This window comes from Bactrocera tryoni, chromosome 2, assembly GCF_016617805.1.
Source record: "Bactrocera tryoni isolate S06 chromosome 2, CSIRO_BtryS06_freeze2, whole genome shotgun sequence".
NCBI lineage: Eukaryota > Metazoa > Arthropoda > Insecta > Diptera > Tephritidae > Bactrocera > Bactrocera tryoni.
Genome location: NC_052500.1, coordinates 22,147,917 through 22,160,693, shown reverse-complemented (window position 1 = coordinate 22,160,693; position 12,777 = coordinate 22,147,917). Strand labels below are relative to the sequence as shown.

At 33.3% G+C, this 12,777-nt stretch overlaps 2 protein-coding genes across 6 annotated transcripts in view; one reads left to right on the top strand and one right to left on the bottom strand.

Annotated features, from left to right (window-relative positions):
• Nucleotides 1-11,873, top strand: part of LOC120767406 (muscle M-line assembly protein unc-89) — a 305,856-nt gene extending 293,983 nt beyond the window's left edge. The window contains exon 10 of the transcript XR_005704690.1: nt 11,854-11,873. The gene's annotated coding sequence lies outside the window, so the exon portion shown is untranslated. The remainder of the gene's footprint in view (nt 1-11,853) is intronic.
• The window catches only part of LOC120767408 (zonadhesin-like), an 83,203-nt gene continuing 73,305 nt past the window's right edge, over nt 2,880-12,777 (bottom strand). Inside the window, exons 7-11 of one of the 5 annotated variants that reach the window (XR_005704693.1) lie at nt 5,914-6,085; nt 3,642-3,777; nt 3,302-3,590; nt 3,125-3,210; nt 2,880-3,067 (exon numbers count right to left, since the gene is read on the bottom strand). The gene's annotated coding sequence lies outside the window, so the exon portion shown is untranslated. Of the gene's footprint in view, nt 3,211-3,301; nt 3,591-3,641; nt 3,778-5,913; nt 6,086-12,777 lie in introns of all 5 variants that reach the window. The other 4 variants (XR_005704692.1, XR_005704695.1, XR_005704694.1 and 1 more) reach the window with 4 other exon arrangements.

The window sequence follows — 12,777 nt, the reverse complement described above, 5'->3', positions numbered from 1 at the left end:
GCCAACTGTTAGTTAATGTAAATAATAATTATTAATACACCCATACATACATATTCGTATATGTATATTGTAAATGTCTGCAGTTACTTTATATATACACACACACACACCACCACCACACACACATACAAAAGCGAAAAGAAAGCAGCAAACAAATTTCCGAAATATTAACATGAAATTTATTAATAAAAAAACAGCAACAAATTAAAACACTGAATAGTCGTCGAAATGCAGCGAAACGTTTGCTATTTACTTAAGTATACTTACTTAGCTATATATATATATTATACATATACATACATAAATATAGTTAACTTTTAAGTGCATACTATACAGTACGAAGCGAGATGAAATAAGTAAGAAAAGAGAAAAAAACAAAAAAAAATATTTTAAACAAATAATTACTTAATTAAATGTAGTTAAATATGAATATGAAAGAGAAGCGCGCGCCTGAGGATGCTTCAGTGAAAGTGCGTACAAAAACAAAAGCAACAACTGGCATAAACGCGCGGTAAAAGCATATGCAAACATACGTATACATACATATATATATATATATATGAATATGTGCATACATGTATACATATGTATATGCTACATGCGTTTACTTGCGCACTTGTGCGTATGTGTGCGCGCTGTGCAGCCATCCTCTAGTTATACTTATTACAATTAATGAGCATCTCAAAATAAAATATAACTATATTTCGTTTTTATTTTGTAAATAGTTATATTGTAATTTTACGTTACACGTACATGCATATATATGTGTGTGTGTGTGCCTTTTGTTTTGCGCTTCGGTTGTCATACAATTCCACATACTATATATACATGTAAACACATTTTATATATTATTTAACAAAAGAACATGTTTTGAATATGAAAATTTGCTTGTAAGTCGTATAAGTTATGTAAACATATATATACATACATATATATATACATATATATGTATACACACACACACGCATATTGTGAATTGTAAGAATCTCTTGAAATTTGAATAAATATTTTTTTTAAATATAAAAATCGTCTCAGACTTTTATTTGGTGCCTTCACTGTGCAGCATAAAATACAGGTAAGTATTGCTAAAGGGTGCTGCAAGAAGATACAGAAATAAAGATAGGTTTTTAATATAAATATGGCTTTGGACTTTTAGTTTGAGGCCTCACTGTGCGGCAAAAAGGGGCGCTACAAACAGAACTAGCTGAAGGAGAGCATGCAAAGAAAGTTGCCAAAACTGCCTTGGAATTTGCAGATTCCTCGAATTCTATTAATATTCTTCATTGAGGTTGATGCAGGAAATGCTTCGGATTAAGACCATATTTCTAAGAATTTTTTACTTTGTTTCACCAGTTCACAAAATTTTAAACGCGTTTTTTCGTAACGCTGTTTGCTGAGTCTACGAGGAGTGCTCCGAAGCTTCGAGGTCATCAAGCAAGTTAAAAGAAAAAATTTTAAAATTCTAGCGGCCCCCAAAATACTAGGCGAACAGAGCTATGCAGTAAGCAATCGCAATTAGCAAATAATTTTTCCTGGTCACCTTAACCATTCGAGCAAGCCAACAATAAATATATGTTTCGATTCTTAATACGTTTCACACTAGAAACAAGGAAACCGAGTACTGAACTGATGTCACAAAAACAAAGAATAGTAATTGTCCTGATCTGCTATGAGTTATGAGCGCCTGCTGGTTTTTCGTTTTACAGCGAAATTACTAAATAACGCTGGTCAAAAAGAAGAAGAAGAGTGCTAGAAAAGAAGAAACCGACTACCAAGTTTGCAACAACCCACCAGGCGATCAAAAAAAGTAGCGAGGATAAGGTGTGGCATTGATCCGTGCACTTCATTTAATTCAAATGCATTTCCAAAAACATAACAACAAATAGATGTTTCATATATTTTTGCTGTCCCTTCAATTCGGTTGAGTTTCCAAAAAAGTAACAACAAATGCATGTTTCAAAATTTTCTCTCATTTTGGATTTGCCTCAGTTGTTGTAGCAAAAGCACAGTTTTGCACTCAAACATTGGAAGGCAGAAATGCAAAAACCATAATGATCTGCGCTCAAATAGATTTGCTTGTTTTTATTATGGGCACCTGTTGACATGCGCGATCGATTCGTTGAAAATTCTACGAAATTAAATAAAATATTAAAAAAAAAATAATTAAAAAACTAAAAACGCCAACATCAAATATTATTTTCTCAGCAAACAACCAGTCGCCCATAACGATCAGCAAGTGTTCTATTTTATTGCTAATTCTTGTGTAATTCTTACGCAAACGCATTTCCATAATGGCAACAACAAATTATGTGTTTCAAATTTCTCTGTTTCTCAAATGTGTATTATTTATGCCCCGTTAGTCAAATACCTTTTGCAGTTGTTGTATTGAGTGCAGAATGCACACTCATTTCGCGCATAGGAATTAAAGTAAACAACAACAATCACTATGAGCTGCCTGCGTACTAAATTCCTGGTTGTAATTTCTGATTGCCTGGTGCAAGGCTGGCGCTAGATTATCAGTTTTAAAACAATTGTGGCATCGTAAAAGAAGGAAGAAGAAGATCATAAGTTTTCGCTGCTCAACTGCATAACATGCAGTACTGTCCTTCAATGTTTACAGGCATTGAATTTGTTTTAGAATCTAGACCCGCCTTGGTAAGGCCCAAGCTGCTCGTTATAAGCTGTCAGCTAGACCACGAACCCAAAATACCGGGTGCATAAAAAATGATCAGGATATTTCATTCCTTCACAAGCTTTTTGAGCTTCGAATTCTGGCTTTCTCAAGTTATCTTGCAATACTTACCAATTTATCAGATTATCATAAATTATAGCAGGAAAAAAGAATTCAGCCAGACTTTATAGATTTTTATTAGATATATGAGTCACTTAAAATGTTTTTCATATCATAATAACAGATCAATATTTAAATGCATTTCTGTCAGCTTGTTTCGCATTTTGAAGTAGATGATCACAAAGCGATTCCACGAGAGTCAGTTCGGGACCTATTACAGCAAATGCTAATTTTAATGCTCCTGCTTAAGATTCTGTGCGATCTCCTAAAACGGGCCTATATTGTGTTTTATGTATAAAACTTGAATAATATAAACCAATCACGCATTTTTACTTTCATTTTTGGAGGTAGAGAAATCAGTTTACAGCTTCCTTGCATTTCGGAGATATTCCATATAAGACAATAGTGCGCTGGTAGATCTGTGGAAAAATATTACAAATATGATTTAATATTACTCGAACCCTTAAATCTCAAAAAATACAATGCAATATGCAAACTTGCTTCACTTACTTGAACTAACACATTTATTTTCTCCTGCTCACCTGCTTACTGATCGCTCATATCAAATAAATCGTCATAATGTTAGGTGATCAAAAAGAAGTTTTAGCGCAGCCATCCACGCAGCAGTTCACAATATTTTCGAGCAAATACTTATGTGCATACATTCATCCTTTCCAATAAAGTCACGTACGCATTCCTTTCGTTTCCATTTGTCCCTATGCAAAATAAGAGTAAGTCTCTGTAGGCAGTTATTTTCACTGTGTTGTTGCGAATTGTGCTCACAACATCATTAGGTATGCTAAAGAAAAAGCAATTGGAATTCGCAAAAAAATGAGAGCAACTAACTCACTTTTTGTTTACAGTATTTGTTGCTGCATGTTTGCATGTAGTTGACTTATGTTCACCTGATGTTCTACGACAGCGTGCTGTTAATTGACAGATGTTACTTATTCACCCGTTCACACTCGATCTCTCCCACTGCTTTTCTGCACAGTTTCAGAGACATATGTAATTGGTAATATGAAATGATAAAATATAATGATAAATAAATTAATATAAGTTTAAATAAGCAACAGACTTTTATGAAAAATAAAATTTTATATTTCAATAATAAAAAAAAACATTAACATAAAAACATTTTAAGCATATTTATTTAGTTATTTGGTATTCTGAAAATAGGGATATGTACGGGTATTTATTTACATATGTACCTTTTGTATATGCGAATATATTTTTGTTAATCGGGAAGAATCCATAATTTTGTTGTAATCGGTAAGCTTTTATTTGCCAAAAGAACTTTTGTAGAACGATTTTTTAAGATAAGAATAATAAAATATAAAAAAATAAATAAGAATTCTACTGGTTTTATCATTTATGAGTTAAAAAAATTGTAGAAAATTAAATTTTATACTTTTTTCGAAATTTTTCAGTTTTCATAATTGTAAATCGACAAAAACCAAAACTAACAATTCTACAAACACGTCATACGAGTATTACCATATTTCATTATTGGTCGCCAAAAAGTTCGAAGACCTCATCATATGGTAATATTTCACATGATTTAATATGAAATGTCCATTGTATTCCACCCCCATTGTGCAAAACGATTGCTGCATAGTTGTTACTAATATTATGTATAGATGCTACTACATATAGTAAAGGTAACCTTAAGGCGTTACATGGGTTTACTGGTTTCACAAAAACAATTTTTTTATTGTCTAAAATATTGTCCTAAATCTTCAGTAGATTCGAATAATAGCTTTGGGGAAATTTAAAAAAAAATTGGAGAATTTTCACTGCAAATTTAGTTTTTTTTTTGTAAAAATGTCCTTCATCCAAGTTCTATGTTAAGGTTTTAACTAAATCACGTATTTTTTTAACTTTAGATGAAATGGCGTCACAATGGCCGAGTTTAAAATAGTTTTTTTTCCAACAATTTCAGAATTTCTTTGTTAATAGTGTATGCTTGTAACAATAAAAAATTCTAATAAAATATTTAATTTTTTATAAGAGAAAAGAATTGTTGAAAAAAGGCTGTTTTATACCCGAGGAAATCCATATAATCCCTTATAGAGGTTTTGTTTTGTCTATAATATCAAAAGGCATTGTAAATGCTTAAAACTTATTTTATGAACAAGTAAAAACAAAACAAAACGTTAACTTCGACTGCACCGAAGCTATAATACCCTTCACAGGTGCATTTGCTATAGCATAACATGATATAAAAATATACTTTTCTTGAGTTCGATCAGCCAGTTTAAATTGCAGCTATAAGCTATAATGGTCCGATCTGAACACAATACATGATGATTGAAGCGATGACAGAGACAATATTATGTGCCAAAATTCGTGACGATAATAAATACAGTTTTCCATACAACGACAGCTACGTGATATAGAAATCCGATATGAACAATTTCATCGGAGATTGTAGCGCTATTTCCGTGCTGAATTCCGTCACGATACCTTGTCAAATAAAACAGTTTTTCATACAAGAACTTAAGTTGAAGTGGTCAGTTTGTTTGGCGAGTATATGTTACCTACAGTTGTCTAATATCGGCTGTACCGGCACATGAGTAGCTGCTTGGTAAAAAAGAACTTGTGTCAAATTTCAGGTCAATATCTCAAAAACTGAAAGAGCTAGTTCGCGTATATACAAACGATCAGACAGATGGAAATGACTAAATCGACTCAGCGCGTCAAGTTGATTTTATATAAAATTTATAGGATCCCCGGTCTTAAGCACAGGGAATAATTATTTTAAAAAATCATTTTCAGAAAGTATCAAAAAAATAATGAATTTATGAAGAAGAAATTTCGTAAATTCATCTATGGGAAACTTTGATAAATATGGTAAACGAAAATTAAGTAATTCCTATTTTCTTGTACTTGAGATTCCATTTCTGCATACTATATGTATGTAATAAGGATTGGTAATACATAATTAGACTACAATAGAGACTGGCTACTCAATTGTCTATGATTAGCGCTGGTAGCTATGCGTAATCTAATCTGGCCTAGCGGCCACTATACGCGCAGTGGTAGCCACATATAGTACAATATGAGTGTTAAAATACATATTCTAAAATTAAAGATTTTACAATTGGTCGATATTTACTTACCGCTTGTAATGTGTGCAATTCATTCACTAAATGAAAATCAAGCTTATGTCAAGTATTTAACCGCATCCAAGTATACATATAGTAATCCAAAAATAATCTATAGAGCCACTGATGAAATTCGATGCCTGAAAGTATGCAATAGTCAAACAGCTCTGAGCCTCTGTTGGATGACCTACATAGGTAATAAATAAAGAAACACATATGTATATGTATTCAATTGTAGCCATAAGTATAAAGAAGCATACGTAGTAGTAATAATTTTAGTTGGAGAATAAATTTAGTTGGAGAAAAATTAAAAGTTATTATTTTATGAATATAATAAAAGGTTTTGAAACTTATTTGATACATAAATTTTATAATAACGCTTATTATGATAAAAAATATATGTGTATAATCATCTAGTATATAACTTCGCAGATACGCTCGGTGCCACGCAAACCTCACCATTATACTTTCTTATAATTTTTTTCGGATTTTTTCGTTCGTTCGGAATTTTCTTCAATTTTGTTTTTTTTTCATGTTTTTACTAAGCATAAGTAAACTAAATTATAATATCTTATTATAATTATAGTTTTTAATTTAAAACACGAATTAGATTTTCTATGCTTATACAAAAGCGGCCGATTTAATATTTATAAAGTGATACAACTACTAAACTTCATGTTTCAATTAAAAAATAAAAAAATAAAAAAAAATATTAATTTCAAATATAGTGTAAATTAATTTAAATAAAAAAATAAAAAATATAATTTTTTCATCGCATGCCAGTCTCTTACATTTCGAGCTCATTTTGTAAAGCTCACTAATTTTCAAATGGTTTTGTCTATAAGTGAATATGTTTTGTTTCTAACTTTTAATATTTTGATAAATAACATGTCATTAATTATTTCTAAATAAAAAATGTCTATACCGCAAAAAGTACCGCTATAAAATGTAGTCAAATATGCACAATATTTGAAAATGTTGAGTGGTAAGGTTTGGGTGGCCACGTGTGTAAGACTACGGCAGAAATTATAGTTAACCTAAATTGAAATAAAATTTCCACTTTTACACAAATTTGTATAAAAAGAATATTCAGAATTAATGAGGTGAAGGACAAAAGTCGTAGTAAAAAATTTCAACTTGTTTTTGAATCAAGTAATAAATAAGATAAATAGGAGATTAAAAATGCGGATTTCTGGTGTTGTCACTTCACTTGACATTTTAAAGCAAAGTATTAAACGGAATTTTGAAGGAAATAAAAGGTTCTAGGAACTGTCTTCATATAATTTTGTTTTTATAAAAATTTACATATTTTTTCATGTCTTAATATACATGTGACATATATAAATAGACTTTTATTAGAAAGCAAAAAAATAATAAGGGCAAAAAATTATTGCTTTCTATTTAACTAGGGCGCAGAAAGTACTTTAAACGCAAAAATTAACCAATAAAGGACGACGAAGATTTAGAAAATTGTTTTAGTCATATTGATTTCAAAGGAAATGAATCGGAACCAAATGTAGAAATTATAATTTATATAATTCCTATAAGTCCCCCTCGAAATTTAACGTATCTTTTTTCAAAAAATATCTACTCACATTTGCGGGGATTACCTTTTATATTTCGGAACTTAGAAATATTAGCCAAAGAAAATTGGTTTATTAGGTTTCAACATATTCTCAATTAAGATCTATGCACTGTTGCAAGCGTTTGAAACAATTGTCGAAGCACTTATGCCACACTGATTGCAGTGCCTCCAAAACAATCATTCTGAACACATCAAACACCTTTTCAGGTGCCCCAAAATGTTGAGCTCTTAGCTTGTTTTGTTCCTATGGGAAAAAGAAGTTCAGTTCTGGTCAAGAAGACCAGTTCTTGTGGGATTATTTGTAGTCATTGGTCTTCCGCAATAAACCCGATTCTCTTCAAGCTTTAGAAGTGAATATTGAACATGCTTTATTAACATTTTCATTATTTATTGGTAAAAGATCTTTGAAAATTGGGTTCATCGAAATCGTTCATCGCAAAAAGAAGTGGAAGTTATTTAAATGAAAAACCTAATTGGACTGATCGTAACAATTAGTGAGTTTTTTCAAAGAATCCTTATCATTCTTATTGGAAACCCGGGTACTTTATAGGGTATCCTGCGTTTTGTTCTGGGTGTTACAAACTTGATCCACCCTGCTCAAGTACAACAAGCGGTTCATCCTAATGCCAAATGCCCAAGTAGAAATGTAAATCAATTCAAACGAATCGTTTGCCGATGTTCTTAATTTAACTTGTGTTAGAAAATAATTTCAACTGTCAATCGATTTGTAAATGAATACCTTTTCAAATATACACAAACATAAAAATATAAAAATTTTAAGCGAATCGCTTGGCACTCACTCAGTGCTCAATCGCAATGTAGGCTAACACAAATTACGTGCCTTGTGACCACTGAAGCGCAGCGTGGACAACAAAGCCGAAGTGCAATGCACTCTTGCAACGCGTAAACGGGCAACCAATAATGTGCAACGTGCAGCAATGACCAATTTGCCACAAAATCATCGGCGAACTCGTTACCCTGTGGCTATCGTGTCAGCGGCTGGCGGGCGAAGGTAGGTGAATCACTTGGCCCTTCACTGGAAAAAAGTAAACAAAAAACAATAAGAAACCGATTAGACGTCGACAACTAGCAATTGGTGTCACAGTGTTTACAATGAAATGTCGCCCCTCGTGGATATGCAATGAATTTTACATGCGCTGTTTTCGGAAAAATGGAAATAACTAACTACGTTATTGAACGTTTAGCTGATAGATACCTGTTTGAGTGTGGTATGTGCAGCGTCTAATTGCATAACGGCTGTAGGAAATATTTTTGAAAATTGCAGGTGCGCCCGTAAGTATGCAAAACGTTGTCGCTTTAATATGAAAACAATTTTTTACTCGGAAGGGGTCAGCTGAAGGAGGTCAGAGAAGGATTTAAATATATTGTAGGAGAAACGCAGACTTCTTGAGTTCTTCTCAGTTACTTTTATAAGTTTTTAAATACATATAGAATGTTTTAACGAGTTCCACTTGTATTTTTCCTGGAGTTTGACCATATTTCGAAGAACTTTGTATATGTACTCTAAGTGCTAATGTCAATGGTTAAAATGAATGCTTAAATTATTATGCAGAAATTTGGCTTGGGATAGAAACTTAGCTAACAAATATTTTCTACAAATTCAAAAGATTTTCGGAAATTTTTCCAACCAAGTCAACGCCGATCTCATTCACTCTGTGATACTACTGAAAAATTTGAGGAATTATTGGTCCCCCCTTCTTTAGATTTGCTGGGCTTAGAAAGAAGATGAAAACATAGAAAACAATAAAACAAAATCGTTAAAATGTTCTGCCAAAAAGGTACCTATAGATCTGACCTACAGCGACTACTTTCTCTCTCAGAGTTTAATAAGTGGCTTGCCAAGAATATATTTCAGAATGGAAATATTGGAGACCGCAACAATTAAGACGTTAAACTTTTGGAAATAATATCGAAGAATTGAGGCTTAGATTCAGACTCATTTTTTAATTGTTAGCCGGAAGCTTTACAGTACAACTCGTAATAAAATATTTTGAGAATATATTTTTGACAAACTAAATATGCACCATAAAAGTTGTTCTTGAACTTCTTACCATCTAGAAGGTAAGATCATAATATCACTTTCATAGAAAACCTCGTTTTTTTTGGGGAATATCTGGGATAGCAGATTTGCACAAGCTTTTCTTGAATCGAATTTTTCACCAGCAAAAGCACTCGGTAGTATTCATTTGGTGCCGGGTCTGGACTATAAGGTGGATGCACATGAACCTCTCAACGAAGCTGACGAGTCTCAATTGATGTGTGTGCGTTGGCGTGGCCGTGCTGGAGCACAATTCCTCTCCTATTGACGAAAGCTGGCCGTTTGTGGACGATTGCTTCAAATGTTGTCAGTACAGGCCTATATTAAAAATTTGGCCGTTAGGAGCACCTCTTAGTAATCGATTCCCTGTAAATCGTGCACACTGTAAACTATATACTAAATCCTTCCTAACTGTCAATCCAGGTTTGGCAACTATTTGCGCCGGCTAACTGCAATTCGATAACGAATATCTTCAGTTGTAATTATATTAAATGACCTCGGAAAACTGGCTCCAATTCTCCTATAGAATATTGCCCTTAACTTACAAGTTGATCCGAGTAATAGTTTCAGATATACAACCTTGAGAACTTGTGCCCTCGAGGCTAGCTAGGCTACGTGCTCCGTCTTTAAACACGTTTTTCTCGAAATTGTATTTTTGAAGACTGTTGGCAAGATTTCTCGAGAACTACTCAACCGATCTTCATAAAATTTTACACAGGTCTTTGAGATACAATTCTTAAAGTCTTGGATGAAGGATTTGTTTTTCGATTACAACTATTATTTAATTTTTTTTGTCAAACTGTCTGCCAAAAATACAATTTTCAGTTTTTTCCTTCGTCCAAGTATTTTTTTTCAAAAATATCAGGATTTTTGTTAATAGTGTACGTATCTAATAAAATATTTAATATTTTATATGAGAAAAAAATTGTTAAAAAAAAATTTTAGTGGGTAGAGGATCTGACTGTTCCCAGTAAGAAAAGCTTTTGATCGCTGAGCTTAGAAAGAAGATGAAAACATAGAAAACAATAAATACAAAATCGTTAAAATGTTCTGCCAAAAAGGTATACAATACCATAAATTATGAATTAAAGTCCGACTAACGTGGTGCCTTACGCAAAACTACAAATTTAGAGAACCGACGTATATTGCGCTTAAGCAAAAACAATCTTTTTGCATCCTCTAAAGAAATAAAAGCGGAGCGGAAGTTGGGGATCAGCAACGTAACCTTTCGACGACGACTGTTAAATGAAAATTTAAATGCGCGAAGCCCACGAAAGGTGCTTTTACTTAGTCAAAGACATACCAAAGCCCTGTTGGAGTAAACCAAAAGCCTTTGGAATGATAAGTACAAAATGGTATTGTTTTGTGGAGCAGCACGATGGCTTTAAAATTTTGATATGAGCTTGTTTTTCCTATAACGGTGTGGGCCCAATACTTACGATCGATGGGATCATGGATGGAAATGTGTACGTGTTAGTAACGAACGTTATGCTGTCATTTGACAGTTGAAATATGCCTTTAAAATTGACATTTCAGCACGATAACAAGCCAAAACACACCAGAAAATTGTATAAAAATTGGCTCAGCTAAGAAAAATTGATTTGATGCCTTGGCTATCGTAATCCATGCATCAGAACCCAATATCTCATTTTGGTCTTTATAATAGAATTTATCAATCTAATACATACTGGCAACTGCACTGCTATTTCAATGAACATAAATATATAATACTAGAATATAAATGACCATAAATGATGAACTGAGTCAATGTGGCCATGTCCGTCTGTCTGTGTTTGAGGTAACGATCTGAAATTTTGCACACGTTCTTTTCTCCTCATGAAGCTGCTCATTTATCGGAACTGCCGATATCGAATCACTTTAGCATGTAGTTGTCATACAAATGAAACGATCAAAAACAAATTTTTATAAGGAAAACTTTTTTCATTGAGGAGATATCTTCACCAAATTTACCACATATTATTATACGCTACAATACCGAAAGAAATTGTTCAGATCGGACCACTGGAGCAAATAGCTAGCATACAAGTATAATCGCTGATCAAAATCAAAATAAAACTCTTTGCCACCTGCACCTATCAAGGGTACTACAGCTTCGTTGCAAACGAAGTAACATTTTTACTTCTTCCATGTTTGTTTTATAAATATACACCCATGTATGTACCTAGGGTTAGGTTGAAAGGTCGATCCTAGCAAGGAAGTATGCACGCATATACCCATTTTCACCAATAAATAAATATCAATAAAAATATATTCACATCCATATGTATGTGCGTTGTTTTTGTAACCGTAGAATGTGCAATTATGCTGACGTTGCATGCAACGTACACGTCACTTCAGCATTCATTAGCGCCGAAAAGCGAAAATGTGACAAATCAACATTGCCATGAAACCCAAACACGACAACAAATAAACAACCAACGTTGTTGAGTCAACCAAACAGCCAAACCGCCACCAACCAGTCAGCCCAGCAGACAGCCAGTCAGCAAGTCAGCCATCCCACGAAAGAGGCAAGCAATCAAACAGACAATCGCATATGAACAATTCTTCTACCAATCAGGCAACCAATGTGCTCGTAAAGGTGTTCTGCAGCAAGTGCCACCATAAAATATATACGCGTACACACACATACATGCATATTTATGTGGCACAATGGCATGGTTGCCTTTACAAGGATGCCGCTGAGCGTTTGCTTCATTAAACAAACTTTGCGAATGGAAACAGAGCAGCGGATGGGTGAAGAGGAAGAACTGAAAATCGGTCATGAAAAAGCAGCAATGCGAATTGATTAAATAAATACAAATATGATGGCGAGCGTATAAATAAGTATGAACCATATATGCACAATAAATTCATATTCGCCGAGGTAGAAGTGCCAAGGTATACTTTCGGAGGAAAACATATGAATGGGAGCTGTGTGTGTGTGAGTGAGTATAAAAGTATATATGTATTTGTGTACAATTGGATTTTCATGAGAATTTTATTTTATTGGTTCATATAAATATATCGCTGTGTATGCACTTTCCATACCGTTATATAACAAGGCACAATAAACGGTTGCGACAGCTGCGGTTTCGCGGTGGCTTACGTCTACGTCTTGAATTCTTTGGTCATAATAACAGGCAAGCGCATTCGCCGCGGACACATTCAGAAGTGACACTTGTCAACCGCCTCCATCGATATTTTCTCTTTATTTATTTTTGTGCCAATATATTTG